The following is a 21,075-nucleotide window of genomic DNA, read 5'->3' as shown; positions in this document are numbered from 1 at the left end:
TCATCAGGGCCCGCTACAAGTGGGACAAGGAAAAGAAGGTTTTTTATACGGACTAGATCACGAGGAGATTGATTAGACTACTGGTAATTATTATTTTACCACCTTACACTACTAGGGAAAAGCCTATACACAGAATCTTACCAGCAGCGCGCTTTAAAATAAGGCGCTGCTGCTACGTAGCAGTAGCGCGCGCAAACAAAACTCGCTACTGAAATAAATATAGCAGTAGCGCGCCCCGCTCTAAGACACGCTACTGCTATAATTCCCACGACGCCGCCGCGAGGCTAGTTCTGGCAGCAGCGCGTTATCACGAAGAGCGCTACTGCTACGGATCATAGCAGCAGCGCATTTCACCAATAAGCGCTACTGCTAAGTTTACTAAAAAAATAGTCCCACCTCGCTCCGTGAAGAGAGTTTGTACCACCTTAAATATGTTACTTCTCAAACTTCCACAAGCACTTGGTCTTCATTGAACTGTATGTGTAGACTTTGTGGCCGCAATATGAGTCTTCACCAGTTCCTAAACTGGTGAGGACTCATATTGACAAATCAGATTGTGCACAAAAAGATCATTGATGATCAATGTATTTTTGATGTCTATTTTTACATCCTGACACATAGCAGTAGAGCGTTCTTTGTGAAAGGCGCTACTGCTAGGTCGTTTAGCAGTAGCGCCTTTTGGTATAGCGCGCTACTGCTAAGCCATTCCATCTCCCCCTAGATCTATCCGATCCACTCACACTCACTCGATCTCCCCCTGAACCCCCACGCCGGTCCTTCCCCGTCGCCCCTCGTCTGATCTGCGCCGCCGTCACCTCCTCCTCCTCGCTGGACTCGGTACCGGCCTCCTCCTTCGTCCTCCCTCCACTCGCCGCCGGCCGGCCCCTCCTCGCTCCGCCTTCCTCCTCCGTCCTCCCTCCACTCGCCGCCGGACGGCCCCTCCTCGCTCCGTCTTCCTCCTCCGTCCTACTCTCTTCTCCCTCCTCGAGTCGCCCCTCCTTCTCCCTCCTCCCTCCTCCATCGACAACCCCTCATCCCTGCTACATTTTAATTTAGTAGGCTAGTTGATTTAGTAGGTTAGTTCATTTAGTTGATTTAGAACATTTTGATTTAGTTGATTTAGTAGGCTAGTTGATTTAGTTTATTTAGAACATTTTGATTTAGCTGATTTAGTATGCTAGTGGATTTAGTAGGCTAGTTGATTTAGTTGATTTAGTATGCACCATTTTATTGTTATTTTTTCTGTACATGGATAGGTAGGTGCCAATTTAGTTAAATTTGCCACTTGTTTTTTTAATCAATTATCTTAGGCAATAGGGGACAAATGAGATGAAATGTCTTGGTAGGTGGTACCCTTATTTGGTAGATATTTGTGAAAAGTTTTTTCGGCAATAGGTGCCACCGAAATGCTTTGTCCATAAAATTGCTTCTCGCGGAAGAACCAAAAATATCACATGCTACTGTTTTTCTTTCCTGTGAAGTGAATCGTTAATCCTTTGCTCATATTGCTTTAGGAAAATGGCGCCACCACCACCACCACTATGTCGACTGTGCAAGTCAAGGTGCGCCAGCAGCCTTGCAACTAGCAAGCTGTTCGGCATCTCCTTCCAGCCGAGTTTTCGTCATGCGGCGGTAAGAAATTAGATGAAATGTAACAACTATTTTATTTTTAGTGTTGGCATTACTGCATTGTGTCATTTTGCTTTTTTACACAGATCGTCCCATGCAGTGTGAGGTTGAAATTCAACAAGCTGACAGGAGACACTGTGACATTTGAGGCTCCTGGGGGGCCGTACACTATGGAGGTCGAGAAAGGACGCAATATGTCGCAGATTTGAGGAGATGGATGGGCCCGTTTCCTTGCCCGCATGCGTCTTACTGGTGGTGAGTTGATCAGCTTCTCCTTCAGAGCAGAAATACCCAAGTTGGCTGTCATTTATCTCAACCTGGTGGAAGATGATGAAGATGACGAAGATGATGAAGATGATGAAGATAATGAGGACCCACTCGATGAAGATGATGAGAACTCACTTCATGAAGCCATCATAGCTCAATGAATGAGGCTGAGCGAGGAGAAGGTGTGCAACCTATGGGACATAATTCCGCCACGTAATGACTTTGTCGGGGTGCCATTCGTGACCCGCTTGACAAGTACCATGGTCGATCGGCATGAAATGGTATGTTATACGTACTCACTGTAGTAATTTGATGATATATATATGCTTTATTGTTATACTTACAAATGCAAATTATCCGATGATATGCTTAGTGAATCCGATGATATGCTTAGTGTAGAGTCCAATGATATGCTTCGTGGAATCTAGTCGATGATATGCTTTAATGTAGAGTCTGATCACATGCTTATTAGTGTAGAATCCAAGGAACTATTACTAGGGTAGATAATCCATATATACTTATTAGTCGAATTCATGATTAGCTAGTACAAATGCGTAGTACTGTGTCTTTTGATAGTGTAGAAATCTAGACTTAATAGAAATATATTTGCAAGAGTATGTGCGAGGCTATTTATTAATTGATATGTTTTTCTTATTCAGAAATTGCCAAAGAACCTCTCTGTGAGTTGTGGTATCGAGCCTGATGAAGAAGGCTCAGCTGGACTACGCCTTACCGCAAGGGGCTCCGTCACCACCTGTACTTACCGCAAGGACACAGACGGTCGCACACACTTAAACTCGGTTGGGTGGAAGAGATTCCTCGTTGGCAAGAATCTTCGTGTTGGACAGGCCATCCTAATTACTATCAAGAACACCCACCGCCCAGGCTCGAGGATGATGATCGTCGTCGATATCATCTAGAACTACATATGTGTGTGTGGCTATATCATCTAGAACTACATATGATGATCGTCATCGATATCATGTAGAACTACATATGATGATCGTCGTCGATATCATCTAGAACTACATTTGATGATCACCTTGTACTGCTTGAGGATGCATGTTGAGTATATATATGAAATTGTTATCTAGTACTCCCTCCGTTCCAAATTACTCGTCGTGATTTTAGTTCAAATTTGAACTAAAACCACGACGAGTAATTTGGAACCGAGGGAGTACTACCTAGTACCTATAATCCTTTATGAAATTCATATCTAGTAGTACCTAGTATCTGGAAATTGCAGTTTGTTGAAGCTGAAACGGGGTAGGAAGCGGGGGCAAATGATGGAAGATATAGCAGTAGCGCGGGGCCAGGAAATCGCTACAGCTAATTAATAGTAGCGCACTACGGAAACGCGCTGCTGATATAGTCCATAGTAGTAGCGCGGGTACAAACCGCGCTACTACTAACAGTTAGCTGTAGCGCCTTATTGGTAGCGCGGCTGCCCACGCTGCTGATAGCCTCAAAACCCGCGCTACTGCTAGGGTTTTCCCTAGTAGTGCTACATTTAGCTCCAGATCTAGTCGACTACACATTCCTAAACGGTTCACGTTTCTTCTGCAGGAGAAGCAACACGAGCTTGCAGCCGAAAGCCCTACTTCTCCGATGAGGCCCAAGTGGGACACCCCTCTCAACCGGGCCTTGAACGAACTTAAGGGACTCCCTTTGGGCCAGCGGCCGCAATATGGTCGTGTGCACGGCGCTGGAGACGGCGCCACATGGAAGGTGTTTTACAACGAGGGCCCGGAGGCCAAGAAGCAGAAAAAGAAGTTTAGTCAGGCGGACATCGATGAGAAGGTGAAGCTTGCGGTCGAGAAAAAAACAGCCGAGGACGCGAAAAAATAGCTGAGGAAATAATTGAGTTGCTACAGCAGGCAGTCAATGCAGCTGTAACTGCCTGCAGAAATGATTTTGCTACTAACTTGGTTCCAGCTATCATCAACTGGACGAAGGAAAATCCAAAGAAGACGGTACATGATTTCCCGTTGCCCAGTTTCATCGCGAGCAACTCCGTGAACAACAACGCCACCGCACCATCACTTGCTCACGCAACCGGGCCTCCTCTCGCACTCGCTCCTGCTCATAGCAGCCCGTCCTCAGTCTCTGGCGCGCTAGGTGGGCCTTTGTCTTTGGCTGAGCTCGACGCCATCACGGTAATTACATGTCGCACCAACATATATATATATATATATATATATATATATATATATATATATAGAATATTCCATTTTTGTTGCCTTTCGGATGTTTTACGCCACAGACATGTGTTTGCAGGCTGAGGAAACCCCGTGCACCATACTCTAGTTGATCAAAGGCCAGAAGGTGCACGTGGGAAAGGGGGTGATAATGAACCCCTTGCAACCCACGTTCCACAACAAGCCGATCCCCGCTGGGCACTTCAGGGTTAACATGTCTAGTGCGAAATCGGGGCACGAGGATTTGCCTCCTCTAGTATAGCATGTGGGAGAGGATGACGAGACACCCCCCCCCCCCCCCCCCCCCCCGCGGATTGGAAGCTGCAAGGGTTGGGTGTTGCTATGGCCGAAGAATCTTCTTCGTCTGGAGCCGGCCGAGAGCACACCAATAACCACACATCAACAAGCATGTGCGGAGACCACCACCCCGCCTATGTAATTACCAGCTCCTGTAGTGCCGGGTGAGAGCAGCGGACGACATGATGAAGGGGGTGCAATAGTACTGGCTGATGTAATCCGTCCTGTAGAACAGAGAATGGATGATGAGACGGAGGTCGACCCGATGGCTTTCCTCAATACAAACGCGTATGAGTGTGACTTAGATATGATGAGTCAACCATATGACGAATTGGGCTATCAGCATGCTAATGAGGATATGGATGATCTGCCCGGGCAGGAAGGTCGTAGCAGGGATTGCAAGAAGTCTCTCTTCATGAAATCCTCACAGGACACGCCTGAAGATACCGCCTCAACACTGGCTCAACTAGCCGGGGTCGTACAGTGCTTAGCCTGGCAACACTGGGGCAGGGGTTAATGAAGGGTCTGGAAGGTGTGCCCAAGTAAAAGGAGAGGAAGAGATCGGGGAAGATAGCTGCCTCCAAACAAGCCTGAGCACATAGCAGGCAGACGATGGATTCTGAAGAGCGTGTACCCGGAAAGGTGCGGCCATGTTCCATCTCACGGGCCAGCCGATGCTACCACCGAAACCGCTGGAGGCACTATCAGGGGATCTCAGGAGACTGCACGACCATGTGCTGTTGACTGAGAAAAGCCTACTAGCCTTGAAGGATCCAGGATATCCGACATACGCGGCTCGTGTGCCTGAGGGGAAGTGCTACGTCGACACACGGCCCGCGGAGGTGTTCTTCCTGCGGTTTGACCATATCTTTGAGATGTTTCTGACAAGGCGGCTCGATTTTACAATCGTCTGCCTTTTTGCGCTACATATGAGCTCCGTCATGAAGAGAGAAGAAGTCTCGCAAATCTGTGTGGCGGATCCGTACTACATGCACGAGTCTTTCTTGAGTCTCAGCAACTTTGAGCGTGAAACTGCTAGGGCCTACCTCCAAAACTTTATGGTACAGAATAAGGACCAGGAAATTGTCCTCCTGCCTTATCATCCAAAGTAAGTCAGTTCCGGACAACCCTTTCGTATATTTCAATCATTCCTTCTCGCTGATATGGAGAATAATTTGAGGTGTCTTTTCCCCACAGCAACGGGCGCGCCGTCCTTATCGGTCTTTACCTGCGAGTCTCCCACGCCGTGTATTTCGACCCTTCCAGAGACTACGAGAAGAAGGACTACACCCACATAATGAATATTCTAGATGATGCTCTCCAAGGCTTCAGCATTAGAGGTGGCCACGTGCAGATCAGGAAACAAAGGAACAAGAAGATGGGTTTCGCGCATAAAACTAACTTCTGCTGCATCCATGTCCCAAAACCAAGCAAGAAAGATGGATTCTACATCCTCCATCTCATGATTGAGTTCAGCACGGATCACCAAAAACTTTGCATGACAAGCAGAAATGATGATCATATCCACAAGTGGGTAGAATCTCATGGAGAAGTGGATTATAAACTTAGAGATGACTTCTTTCGCATCCAAAGGGACATTGCGACGATCATCATGAAAGAAGTCGTCGATGAGAAGGGGATGTTCCACCACGGCCCTATATCGCGAGTTGACGTCCGAACTCGCATAGGCATGCAACGTCATGACCTCACGTCGTTCAAGAAGCTAGGGTCCATCCTCGATGATATTGAAGGATGGAACTTCTAGTGATTTACGATGCCGATGATGATGATATGTGTCGGTTGAACTTGTATACTTTCTGTAGCGATGAAACTTTATGATGTCCACGGTCCCTGCCGAACTTACGTAACGCTACTTTGTTAGTTTGGGTACGATGACCTGCATACCTCTAGTTAATTAGTTTGCGTACTGTATGTTGCATCCAGTTGCTAACCCTTTCCTTTTCGTGTTGCTCTAGTATATTTTGTTGCATATGATTGTAGATCCTCTTGATGAAGATGCATCTCTAACAGGTACCTAGCTTCTTGATGGCGAGATGGCAGTGCTATGTCGTGTACAAAGGGAAGGTTCCGGGGGTGTACAACGAGTGGCTGGAGTGTCAGGCGCAAGTGAATGGGGTCTCGGGCGCCAGCCATAAAGGCTTCAAAAGCAGACAAGGAGGAGAAGCTAGTTACTTGAGGTTCACGCTAGCGCGAGAGAGGACTCGTAACCGCTGCCTCATGTACTGCATAGTTCCGCTCTCACTCGTAGTGATAGCTCTTCTCGCGTATATCATTGTTTAGATGGATGACGTTGTAGTTGCAAGTATTCGAGACTTGCATGTATCACTATTTTCGAGATGATGACGAGATACCACTTTGTGTTGGATGATGATTATGATGAGACTATTTGTATGTATATAATATGATTACATTTGTGGTCTTGCAGCCATTTGTATGTGTATCATGATGACATTTGCATGTGCTAAAGATTCTTGTATAAAGCATGTTCAAATACAAAACAAATATGCAGAAAAAAATCAAAAACTACTAAAATTAGCACTAGCGAGTGGAGAAAAGTTAGCAGCAGCGTGACAGTAGCAGTAGCGTGTCCAGGCAAAGCGCGCTAGAGCTATTAGCAGTAGCGAGCTTCCATGCAGCACGCTGCTGCTGCACTTGTATAGCAGTAGTGCGGGCGTGCACGCGCTGCTGCTACGGGTTAGCTGTAGCGCCTTATTAGTAGCGTCGGACCCCGTGCTACTGATATACCTAGAACCCGTGCTGCTGCTAGGCTTTTCCCTAGTAGTGAATGGTCGATGTGTGGAGTAATAGTAGTAGATGCAGAATCGTTTCTGTCTAATTGACACGGACGTGATTCCTATATTCATAATCATTGCCTTGGATATTGTCATAACTTTGCGCTTTTCTATCAATTGCTCGACAGTAATTTGTTCAGTCACTATATGCTTTCTTTCAAGAGAGAAGCCTCTAGTGAAACCTATGGGCCCCAGGTCTATTTTCCATCATATATTTTCAGATCTATAAACCAAAAAACCCAAAAATACCTTGCTGCAATTTACTTGTTTTTTTACTTTGTTTTACGTTTTACTAATCTTTTATATCTATCTCTATCAGATTTCACCTTTGCAAGTGAGCGTGAAGGGATTGACAACCCCTTTATCGCGTTGGGTGCAAGTGTTTGATTGTTTGTGCAGGTGCATAGATTGGAGACTTGCTTGTACCTCCTACTGGATTGATACATTGGTTCTCAAACTGAAGGAAATACTTATCTCTACTATGCTGCATCACGTTTTCCTCTTCAAGGGAAAAACCAACGCAAGCTCAAGAAGTAGCAATGTATCCATCAGATTTTCTTTTAATTCTAAAGACCCACTTGCAATCAATCGCGTATTTACCTTGACATGCCGGAACTAGGTGCCAAGTTTTATTTTTCTGAAGCGCCATGTACTCCTCTTTCATAGCCTTCTTCCACCATGTATCACTCAAGGATTCTGCAATACTAGTTGGTTCATTTGTGGTACAAGCAAGACCAAATTTTACTATGCTTTCATAATTTTTGGGTTGAGTTACTCCCCTTTGAAGCCTTGTCCGTAATGGTGAAGAAGCTGGCACATAGGATCCAGATCCCACAGCAGAGACAGCCGCGGACCCCGAAGGAGATCTGTTGGGCTGGGGCGACACAACCTGATCTTCTGTGGGTGCAGCAGGCGCTGCACGAGAGGAGCCGGCGCAGAGGATCCCGCACCAACCTCCACATCCGCAACAGACTCATGATGGGCGGATGATGGGGTGGCCCCAACTGGATCAGCGCAGGACCCCATGCCTTAGACTAGCCACAGTGGGAGTAACTTCAGCAGTAACTTCAAGTCCAACTCAGCAAATTTGTCTATGTGGCAATGAGTTAATGAAGAGAGATGTAGTTCTAGTAACTTAGCTAGTTACTGTAACATCACACATACCAAAGCAAGATGAGTCTATAGCATAATAAATGAAGTATTGCATGTTACCACACATATGTTACTTCCCATTATAGAGGTAGTAACATAGAGTAGTAACATGCCCATGTTACTACTCTATGTTACTACCCATTGTGGCTAGTCTTATATACCATCTAAACGGGCAATGAACGTCGTACCTCGTTGGAGGCGACGGTTTCGTGTTATATACGCAGGGGCGTATCCCTGAGATACGCATACAGGCAGTTTAGGTTACATCTTGAGAATCAAGTAAAGAGAGAAGATAAAGATGAAAGATTTTACAACAATATTGTCTAACTCTATCTCTAACTAAACTAGTTCGGCCCATGTGGGACCATTGCGCCTACCATATCATGTTTAACATGCGTGTACAGTAAGGTTCCCATTTTCAGTATGTTAGCTGCGAGAATCTTGTCATGGAGTAGAAGCCAACATGAGTGAGGACGTGGTAGATTGTTGGGAACTTCCAGACACCTCCCATGCTTAAGATAAAGTGATTGATAAGCCAAGAACACGAGGTGGAGATGCAACATGTTGCTTGGGCAAGGACGACAGTTGTATGTGAGCGCAACTCTTGATAAGTGATGCAGAAGATGAGGTATATATGGCATCTATGTACAAAGTTAAGGATATCTCTCTTATAATGGGCAGTAAGGGAGGCAGGTGACCAGATGAATCTTTCATAAATAAAGATAAATAGATAGATCGGATAAACACAAACCATCCTATATATTAAGACTCCTATTGCGACGAATCTTATTAAGAACCCAAGATTTCAATGTTGATAGAAAAGATATGCTAATATATGTAAATAATGTGTAGTGTGGGAGGCAGGTGACCAAATGAATGTTTCATAAATAAAGATAGACCGCGGACAATCTTTTTTGCTATGTGTTACTCCTTTAGAAATGAATGAATTTGCAATGATCAAATTGTGTGTCCGTGTGCACATATAGCTAGTTGTCATGGTCATGGCAAATTTACAGGAGCACAAACATAAAACTGGAAGCATATGCCTGATAAAGGACCTAAATCACACAACGGATTCATATGCCACACAAGGGACCTTAATTCAGAAATAGTATTAACACAAATCATCATCAACATTTATACAGAAGTGCGAGTAATAGTTTAATTATTATTACAATAAGCAGCCCATAGCATACAAATCACACGCCACAACATTACACAGTACGAACATGCATGTAAGCAGCATGAACACGCATGGTGCTCTTTATTCATTTCTCTATTCTCTCAAAGCATTTAATCCATCTCAATACCTGAACTGGCACATGTGTATGTGTGCAGAACAAAATATGAAAACAAAAACTAAAGGATGCTGCAAAATAAAATCAATACATCGATAGATTGATATAGTGTCCAGACAGAGCTAATATATACTCCCTCCCTCCCAAAATAAGTGTCGCTGATTTAGTCCAAAGTATCCCTCTTTGTACTAAATCAGCGACACTTATTTTGGCACAAAGGTAGTAATTAGTATTAGCTCATAGTAATTTGCTCAATCTCTCTTGTAGGAAATCAATACATGCACACTCGCTCGTTCTTGATGGCTCGTCATCAGCACACATGTAGAGTGACACCGGATACATTCATGGAGGCACTTTATTCCTTTTGAGTAAGGAATTGTAGCATGGGCAGGCAATCTTTTCGATTCAAGTAATGCTGTTAGATTGGATAATGCTGGCATGGGCACACCAGCAGGATAATTGGTGCAGTTAACAGCACGCACAAAAACAGCACGCCAGAAGGATAAAACCCGAACAGTAACACATATAGGAGGCAGAGTGATGAGCTCGCCAGTCGCCACGGCGCCGCTCGGCTTCAACGTGGCCCTTCACATCAGGCCTGGAACTCAAGGAATGACTAAAGAATGCCACCATGTGATGAAAACGCCTGGGGGATACGATCGTGGCTTTCCAGTTGCTTCACACCTTCATGTGCCCTTTCTTTCTTTTTCTTCCTTCTCTTCTACTGGGAGACATCAGAGTTCATACAACGCACGGCTGCCAGAAACACAACTCAGTGTGTCAGCTAAATTGCTTGAATAATTATAGCATGAAAAAAAATTGTAAGAAAAAAAGAGGCGAGAAAACCATCAGGCAGGCAATGTTTTGCAAAATAAAATGGGAGCCTAAAACATTTAACTAACATTAAGTATGAATATCATGAAAATGAGTTACCAACTTCTCTGAACAGCAGAGGCCGGGATATTCCTCCTTTTCGAAAAAAAAACTTCTCTGAACAGCTAGGTATAGCAGGGATGCTCATAATTGGGTTGCGATTACAATGAATTCACGAATATGTACAGATTTACTTAACAAACACTCCCACATCTAAACAGGAATTGGCTTTGACTTGATTCCAACTAGCAATTACTGCTTCAGATCCTCTCAAGTTAGCAGCTATCATGTTCTGGTGAACCTGATGGTACAAACACGATTAATCTTCTAAAGATGAAACGTCATCATAGCGTTACTTTCCGTGGATAAGTATCCTGTCTGACGGTTTCTTGTCTTTTGCTTTCCAGTGGTGTTGTCATTAGGAAGGCCAATCAGGATAATGTGTTAGACTCTACCGGCATGCTGTTAACTACGGCAATCAAGAGGATAATGCTGTTAGCTGCAGCGAGGGACTGCTGTTAGATCTTACCGGCATGCTGAAGCATGGCTTTTCTTTTCAAGTCTTGTACTATGTGCGCACGCCTCATTTTGACTCTGGTAAGAGTATGTGCTCTAAAATGAACTTCACGGGCATTGCGACCGCCTGGCAGACCTACCGAGCCAGCCGGATACAGGATGGCTTGCCGACGAGCTGTCTGGAGGGCAGCGACGCGGACGAGCCAATGGACGACAAGCCGGCACCACCGTCCTTGCTGTGCTAGGTCGGCATCACCATGGGTGAGGCACAGGTGCACTTCACCGACATGGCAATGGAAGAGCGGGAGGTGGTGTACCGGCAGGTGCATGTCAACCAGATGTACAACCTCTGGCTCCTCGGTGAGCACCGGCTCGCGGAGGATCAAATCGCCGGCATGGGCATCATGGCGGATGTGGATGACTAGAAGGTGCTGCTCCTGTCCTACCGCATAGCCCGGAACTCCGTTGTGAGCAATGGCGACTCTGCGTCTGACAAGACGAGAGAGAAGCTATGTTCGCAAAGATCGATGTGGCGGAGGAATTTGACGATGGCACCGATGACATCATCTGCTTTGTGTCGGCCACGCGCCGCTGCCACAACGATGAGACTCGGACGTCCACGGCCGCCACCGATAGCGAAGATGAGTATAACATGGTAGGACGCCGACCCTTGAGTCCTAAGAAGGCCACTGCAACCGTCTTGTCGGGCCTCACAGTCGGTGAGCTTGCCCGCTTCATGGAGGCAGAGGCCACTACTCTTCCCCTTCTGCTGAAGCTAAACTTGGTGGGCTCATCGCCGGCCAGTGAGCTTGCCCACTTCGTGGAGGCAGATGCTATTCTTCCCTTCCTGCTGAAGCTTCACTTCCGAAGACTTGTGGCCGGCCGGAGAGCTTTCTGTCAGGCATGGGGAAGGCATGTCATGGAAAACAGGCAGCTCCGATCATTTAGACTAGGTGAGAATAGGGTTTAGTTGAAATATGGTGAAAATGTAATGAATGTGCTCCGGTATAGATAAAAATCATCCGGTTTATGTAAAAAAAATCTAAGTTTGAAAAACAGTTGTCCAGTTTGTTTAAATTTGCATCAAATGTGACCTGACGTTTGCAGTGACCTTTGGATGGCCGGCTCCGTATCAGTGTCCGAACCCTGACTGGATAGGTTCGCGGACGGATGTTGTGTCAATTTTAGGGGTCTGTGTTGGAGATGCTCTAACTGCTAGATAGATTATTATGTAGAATATTCTAATATAATCCTAACAGTCATCATAGCCTAAATATGACGTTAATATTTTCTAACTATAAATCAAGGAATGGATGTAGCTGAAGCGCGAGATGCGTCCTCGACTGTGCCATCTCAGCCACACCAACACGGTGTCTAGGTGCAGTAGGCCACAAATATGTGTCATGTATAAAGATCAATCAGCCTGCATCAGAGGAACCAACACCATATCGGTTTTAAGCATAAGGATATATAACTAGCAATTGCTGTATTTTGTTCTACATTTACAAAGCTGGTCTATCTCACTTTACTGATTCTATCCTTGTAACGAGTAGCAGTGACCGATCTTGATCATCCATGTAGGCAAAGGGAGCCTCAAGATTGATAGCCACGGTTGAGGCATTAGGTGCGCGTGCCAGAAGATCCTTGCTACCTCAACATGTTAGGTATGAGGATCCGTTTGTGGATGAGATAGATCGTTGGGAGCTTCCTGGCACCTCCCATGCTTAGGATACAGTAATTGATAAGCCAATAACACGAGGAGGAGATGTAATGTGTTGTTTAGGCCAGGAGGAGAGTTGTATGTTGTGAGCGTAACACTTCACTAGTGGCATGGATAGAGGAAGTATATATGGTATCCACATACCCAAGGATATGTATCGTTTCTCTCTTTATAATGGGCACTTGGGCAGTACAAGGTAGGCAGGTGGCTGGATGAACCTTTCATAAATAAAGATAGACTTGGATAATGTCGAATGTGGTGTCAGCACAGACCTTAGGGATTACATGTCCAAGATTTCAATTTTGATAAAAAAAACCTAAAATACGTACATAATAATCACGAATAACATATATGAATGCTGGCATACAGAATGTTGATTTTGTTAATGCTTTGGTACAGTTTATTTCTCTCTCCATCATGAGCCAGAATGTTGCATTTCGTTGGGGCAGAGTGCAGATAACTCAGCAGTCGACAACGATTACATCACGTCAGGAAACATTGTCGTGATAGCTAACGAATGAACGGCGCGATCTCCTGTGATTTCCTGAACCATGAAAATCATGCGGCAGTTTTGTTATAGCTAACGAATTAACGCAACTTTTTTTTTTAGAACGAAGGCTCAAGTCGAGCCCGACTTTGAATTAACAAAGCCATCAACCGGCCAGGATTACAGCAGCAACCCAGTAACAGGAACAGAAGAACAAAACAGCTAAGAGATACATAGTGCTCTGCAACAGCTAGCTAGCTTCATACAACCCACAAGCAAAGATGAAGAAACTAAAGCCCGAGAGCAGCTTGGAGAGGATGAAGCACTCCACCGATCGCAATCCAACTCTCAGTGACACCAAGAAGGCCTTGAGGAGACACAACTAGCAGATTGAAAGTAACATAGTCAGCTCCAAGGGCTGCGGCCAAAACGGATACGACCTCCTCCATCTCTGAAAGGGGCTCCCTGCCCCCTCGCCTGGCACGAGGCGCCGATCCGTCAAAATATATAGACGCTCTCCCTAGAGCTAAGATGAGTAACCGCCACCGTTGCCACCGGGAAGACCAAACCAGAGCACCGCCAACATGCAGCTCTGAGCTCAACAAAGGGGAACCTGGGCACTGAGAGGGGACTGCACACGAGGAGAAGCAAATGCACGGCGAGACTGTTGATGACAAAGCTGCAATGAAGGAAGCCCATTGCGGAGCAAAACACCGCCGACTCCAACCCAGCAGCCGCCAAACACCTACCAACGAAGCGAGCTCGCCAACGCCCCAAAACTCACCAAAGGCGGCACCTTCATGAAGGTGACGACGCCACGGGCGTCGCTGCCGCCCAATCCAGAAGGATTTTCGCTTTCGCCCGATAACGAGCAGGGCAGTAAGGCAAAAAGGGGGAGGGGAGTACCAAAACGGCGCCTACAGGTAGGGGATGGCGCCCGCGGGCGTCGCCGCCGTCGTGGCCGGCTGGATCGGCCTGGATTTCTCCGGGCACTACACCGCCCCCATCCCCATCTTCAAACCCGGCGCCGACAGCCAGGGACGACCGAAGACCGGATCTGGAGGGGGGCCCGCGCGTTGGAGGCGAAGGCGTCAGATATGGACGAGCGCACCCACGGCCCGGCGTCCAGCAGCCTCAACCCGCCTCCGCCTTGCCGCCCGCGCGGCCAAGGCAGCCGGCCAGCACCCGCGACCGCCGTTGGCCGAGGACGGCGCCGCGCCACCACCCGAGGCCGCCGCCTCGGCTCCGGAGGCCCCCGCGCGCGACGGAGCGGGCAGATCCCTGCCGCCACCTTCCCCGGCGGCCGCGCGGCGTGCCGGCGACCCCCTCCGGTGGCGACGAGGTAGAGGAGAAGGGGGAGGGAGGCCGGCGGCGGGCTAGGGTTGTCGCCACCCGAGTCACCCCTGCGGGAGCGACGCGGGGGGCCAAGGGGAAGTCTGTATCTACCGAATTAACGCAACTCAGAGTGCAGATAACTCAAGGAAGGAATAAAGAATGCCGTCACGTGATGAAAGCACCAGTAGGATACGATCCCTATATTAAGACTCTGGCTTTCAGTGGCTTCACACCTTCATGTGTCTTTTCTTTCTTTATCTACCTTCTCTTCCAGTGGGAGACATCAGAGGTCATACAATGCACAGCTCCCTGAAAAAGAACTCAACACGTCAGCTAAATTTCTTGAATAGCTATAGCAGGAAAATAAAATTTGTAAAAAAGAAAGAGAGGAGAAAACCTTCAGGCAGGCAATGTTTTGCAAAATAAAATGGGAGCCTAAAACATTTATAACCAATATTATGTATGAATATCATGAAAATGAGTTACCAACTTCTCTGAACAGCTAGGTATAGTAGGAAAGCTCATAATCGGGTTGTGATTATTATGACTTCGCGAATATGTACAGATTTACTTAACAAACGCTCCACATCCAAACAGGTATTGGAATTGGCTTTTACTTGATTCCAACTAGAAATTACTGCTTCAGATCCTCTCAAGTTAGCAGATATCATGTTCTGGTACGCGAACCTGATGGCACAAACACGATTAACTCTTCTAAAGATGAAACTTCACCATAGCATTACTCTCCGAGGATAAGTATCCTGTTTGGCGGACGATTTCTTGTCTTTTGCTTTCCAGTGATGTTGTCGTTAGGAAGGCCAATCAGGATAATGCTGTTAGATTTTACCGGCATGCTGAAGCATGCCTTTTTTTTTTTCAAGTCTTGTACTAGGCGTCCACACGTCAATTTGACTGTGGTAAGATTATGTGGTCGAAAACGAAATCCACTCGTATGGCTATATGAAATAATGATATATACAAGTATACATAACTTAAACTACTTTAATACTCTTTCTCATGTGAGATTTATTATTATTCATGACCTTTACAAGGGAATGGTAGCCTCATACATAAGTTGGTTATCTAACGGGATGACATGACAGACAACAAAGCAAACTACGCAGATTTATCTTTTCCTTTATATCCCTGTGACCACTGAATGCAGCAAGCAAAGAACCTGATGTGCAGAAGCAAAGAATTCACAGCTTTAGCTTTTGAGAGGGAAAGCAAAGAGAAAAAGCAAAGCATACGCATGGAAAGCAGGTAATGTATATGCATAGGCATGGGCCGATGTTTCCCATGCTATCTAGCTAAGCTTGTATCCATTCCTCAATACGCGAGGGCGTGCGACTTTCAGTTTGCTTCTGTGGCGTGTGAAGGCTTGTGCCACCGCAGCAATTAACCAAGGTAACTACATCAATCCTCTGTATATATTAGCATATCTTCCGATTGATTAATTTACACCTTCCTTTGAACAAAGCATCATGTTATAACTTCTCCAAATGCTGGCGTCCATCTCTTGTGCTTTATTTAGGAAAGGAAGGAAATTGGATCCCGAGAATGCTGTAGACTGATCTATGGGTTAATTAGAGATTCCAAACGGAGCTGCTGATGTTTGAAGGATTGATTTGATTCATCATGCCTGCACCGGAGGTGGTCCATCACTCACCTAGAACTTCAATGATTTATGATGCTGATTTGTAACTTGGTTTCATTAGCTAGCTACTGAGTAGTGAGCTAGAACTTCATTAGTAGTATTCATTCCTAGGAACTTTTCCATTTTTGGTCATGCTGCGCCTTGTAGTTTGAAATGAAAGAATTAAAGAAAGAAGGCTAAAGTGATAAACCTCATTTTGATATCTTTATTGTTGATTGAACATTGCAGGAGATCAAGATCCACGCAAAAAACATCGATGCTGCAGCAAGAGAGATAATTGGCATTTTGGAGGATACAAGCATAGGAAATGTGATCTTCGTCCGTGGTTGGCGTGGATTTGGGGCATCAGCGGCACTCAAGGCAGTAGCACAACGCCTGAAATCATCAAAATCAACGTTTGGCAGGGTTGTTCACGTGGACTGCTCGTTGTGGAAAAGCATGAGGGCCCTGCAGAAGGCAGTCGCGGACGAGCTGGAGCTTCCGCCGTCGGTGATGGCCATCTTCGATCGGCAGGACGAGGAGGATGATTTCAGTGGGATAGACGAAGGCTCTCGAGGGGTGATACCAGATATCAGAACAGAAATCTTCAGAAAGCTTGCTATCAGTAAATTTGTGGTGATATTTCACAATGGGATTGACAAATACATTGATCTGTACGAGTGTGGTGTTCCAGTAATACCAATTTTGAATAATAAGGTGCTGTGGACCTGGCATGGGAGGTTTCGACCCGATTTTTGTCTCGAATACACAATGGAGCAGCATACTGATGTTGTTGTCAATTATTCTCATAATGATTGGATCTGTGGCAAAGCATTACTGGAAGAGGCCAAAGAGGTTGTTACTTATATGGGTATTCCAGAGCCTTACATGAACCAAGTGATAGTTGAGAAGTGCTTCCAGTACATATATGCACTGGGATCTGGCAGGAGCCCCTACTTTGGAGAGTGGCGGAACCATGCTTCAAACTACTTGGTATACGATGGGATTATACAAGGGCAAGGTGATACATCAGCATGGGGAGCTGCCGATGCTCTACAAAGGAACATGCATTTAGATTGGTTGTTTCTGATGTCCATTGGTGATGACATTCGTCGCCACCTTCAGTGCAGGCTTCATGACCGTTTGGTTTTGTGGGAACACAAGGATGACGTGCTACCTGATGAGACTGGCTTGTTGCATTCTGAGGCGACAACCTTTTTCATTGTACCAGCTAATAGATACGGCACGAGGATGACAACATTACGAGAAGGCATATTCCAACACTCACACAGCAGCAAGCTGCGCGTGTTACATCTCTCTTGGTGCGGCTTTAGTTTTGAATCCCCTCCCTTCCTTTGCTGCAGCCAGCTAAGATTCCTGCAGCTAAATGAATGCAGAAATATCCCATCTAATAAGCATCCAAGCCACAACGAAGACCTGTCATGCTTCCAGAAGCTATGGGTGCTGCACCTGAGGTATACAAACTGGTATCGATTACTATCAGAAGAGATGATGAACTTTATGGCTGACCTCAGGGAGTTGTATGTACAGAGAGTCAAGGGTTGGAGCATAAGTGATTTACGTGGCAGGGGACCTTCCCTTGTCAAGGTCCATGTACAATCTGACTACTCAGAAAGAGTGCCTGACCTGCGAAAGGAATACTACTTGCCTGACCTGTCTACAAGCTTCCTTAAGACAGTCATCCTTGTCGATTGTGTTATTGTGCAACAGGTTGTCTCCGGCATGCTTCCCCCATCACTCGAGTCATTCACCTTCGTATGTGATTATCATTCACCTTCCCCCATCATATCTAGATTTTCCTTCCAGGGCTGTTCTCAGTTGAAGAGTATACTACTGAAAGGGTATCTAGTGTCACTCAAGGAGCTGGACCTCTCAGGCACAGCAGTGAAAACCTTCGACCTCAGAGAAGTGAAAGCTCCAAACCTCCAGCGTCTCATCTTGCTGGGCTGCAAGAAGCTCTGTGCAATATTATGGCCACTAGAGAACAGAAGGACAAATGTCTTGAAGGTACTGCACATCGACACCACACGATCTACATCACCTGGCCAAGCTAATTGGGAAGAAAAACCCAAGGACCAAGCGATCTTCTTGTTGCTACTGCTACTGAACTGGGCATCAGTCGACATGCGTCCTTTGATTTTAAATGGTACATCTCTCCAAGGGATACAAGGATCCTTAGGTCGCTTGAACCGGTTAAAAATATTGAGCACAGTCATGTATATATGGAAATGGGTTCATCTACTACAAGTAGTGCTACTGTTGGTGACAATGAAGCTGCTCAAGGAATCCGGAGTCTGCGCAAGCCTGATAATTATTTATATGCAAGTGATGCCTTCATTCAGAGCGACCTACAAGCTGGCACCGATAATGAAGGTGTAATCAGCTGGATGTGGGATTGCCCAGCTATTCCTACTCCAACGGCTCAGGACTTGTATGTTCACTTACAAGATAATCAGGGGATGAAGAGGGGATTACTGCAGCAACAACAGAGCAACATCAAAAGAATTAATATTAGTGCTGATTCACCCTCTCGCCGCGTATTTAATAATGCTTGCATGCTTCACGTGCATGATAGTTTGTCCATCACTTGCATCACATGCCCACAAGGTTCATACTGGAGGAGCCTTGAATGGTGCCGAGTCGAGAGGTGCCCCGAGCTGCTTACTGTCTTTCGTACTGCCCAACAAAGCAAGGGCGATAGCTTCTGTCATCAGTTGAGCACATTCTGGGCATCTCAACTCTTGAAGGCACGCTACATCTGGTATTGGAGTGCAATGCGTGTGTTCTCCTCTGTAAACATAGTATTGTTGCACCTGGACTACTGCCCTAGGCTCAGACATGTGCTTCCCTTGTCCGAGTCTGTGGACACTTTGCCTTGCCTGGATACCCTGGAAATTGTGTGTTGTGGAGATCTTAGGGAGGTCTTCGCTTTTTTCCCTAAGCAAAAGGAGCAGAAAGTTATACAGTTTCCCAAGCTAAGGCGCATCCACCTGTATGAGCTTCCCAGCCTGCGGCGCATCTGTGGGAGCAAGATGTCCGCGCCCAACTTGGAGACCATCAAGATTAGGGGCTGCTGGAGCCTCAAGTGCCTTCCTGCTGTCAGCGGAAACAACGAGAAGCTGCCTAGTGTGGACTGTGAGAAGGAATGGTGGGATAACCTGGAGTGGGACGGGGTGAAGGCGAACCACCACTCTTCACTGTATGAGCATAGCCACTCATCATACTACAAGGCCCAGCTGCCAAGAGGCACAGTTTTAAGGTGACATACATATGGCCCATCTCTCCTTTCATTGATAACTCGATTATAGTGCCAGCCAACATAATTTACCGTCCAATCTACACTATTCTAGTTCTGATATTATGTGTCTGTGGTGAATCAATCATCTCATTGACGATTTGTTTTTGCTGCATCGTAGGTAATCAGTTCCTTCCATGGGTCGATCTCTATGCGAGTGTCGATCCTGTCATCCTGTGGGCTTCCTGGACATCAAATGTCTTTGTTGCGATGTATGGTTCATGTTGTTTTCCCTATTTCATGTTGTTTTGGTTGGTTTGGTTTGTGCTTTGCGTATGCCCTGCCGAGGTGGAGCACCTCTGCAGCAGCGTGGATCTGCATTGCCGTGGTGTGGTGGTGCATGAACAAGTTTGGTTTGATTTGATTTGATTGGTTTGGTCAGCTCTGCTCAACTGAGCCACTGCGCATCAAAGTAAGCATACATCATCTGGTTGGATAGATGATGTATGTTACAAGCTTTGAGCAAGATAGAAATGAATAAGAGAGTGCATTCAGCCTGGGCAGTGTGACTATGAGCACTCTGCCTGCTCAAGCTGCTTAGATGCTGTGGTGCGGTGTGTGGGATGATGTGGTGTGTGATTTTCAGCCTGTGTGGCGTTGTGCTGTGGTGTGTGATTTTTCAGCTACGGGCTGATTACTGTAATAACAATTGAGAATTATTGCTCCAACTTGCGCATAAATGTTCGTGATGATTTGTGTTAATCCACTACTTGATTAAGGTCCCATATGCAGCATATTATATTAATACATTGCTTGATTAAGGTTTCTTCTCTCGCAGATGTTTGCATTTTTGTTCAGTTCGGCGTGATGTTTTTGTGACCTTGTTATGGTTAGGATAATGGGGTTTCCTACTTTTCTGCTAGTGTGAACTGCCTGCAAATTTTACATGATCATTACAACTATATGCACACATAGTTTATCATTGCACTCTCATCTGCATGGTGATCCGCGCCTTTGGGTCGATAGGTTCATTCACATTTTATATTCTGTATTTCTTATGCTAGTTATTCGACTATGTAGATAACACTTATTTGAATTAGCTTCTATACTAAATCTGACACATCATTTTAATAAATAAATTTTATCCAAAAATTACATCCTAAAAGAATGGTTGAACTTTGATAAAAAAAATTATATAGATGAACTAATTAATGTTATCTATAAACAGCATGCAAATGAGTTACCAACCTCTATAAGCAGCTGAAGGAAATATGCCCTAGAGGCAATAATAAAGTTATTATTTATTTCCTTATTTCATGATAAATGTTTATTATTCATGCTAGAATTGTATTAACCGGAAACATAATACATGTGTGAATACATAGACAAACATAGTGTAACTAGTACGCCTCTACTTGACTAGCTCGTTAATCAAAGATGGTTAAGTTTCCTAACCATAGAATGAGTTGTCATTTGATTAACGGGATCACATCATTAGGAGAATGATGTGATTGACTTGACCCATTCCGTTAGCTTAGCACTTGATCGTTTAGTATGTTGCTATTGCTTTCTTCATGACTTATACATGTTCCTATGAC

At 45.6% G+C, this 21,075-nt stretch overlaps 1 pseudogene; it reads left to right on the top strand.

The window, feature by feature from the left end:
- The first annotated feature begins 15,893 nt into the window (after positions 1 to 15,893).
- Positions 15,894 to 19,505, top strand: LOC109764117 (uncharacterized; annotated as a pseudogene).
- The last annotated feature ends 1,570 nt before the right edge of the window (positions 19,506 to 21,075 follow it).

The sequence above is a fragment of the Aegilops tauschii genome, chromosome 6, assembly GCF_002575655.3.
Source record: "Aegilops tauschii subsp. strangulata cultivar AL8/78 chromosome 6, Aet v6.0, whole genome shotgun sequence".
NCBI lineage: Eukaryota > Viridiplantae > Streptophyta > Magnoliopsida > Poales > Poaceae > Aegilops > Aegilops tauschii.
The sequence above is the reverse complement of the archived record's forward strand: the minus strand, read 5'-3'. Positions and strand labels throughout refer to the sequence as shown.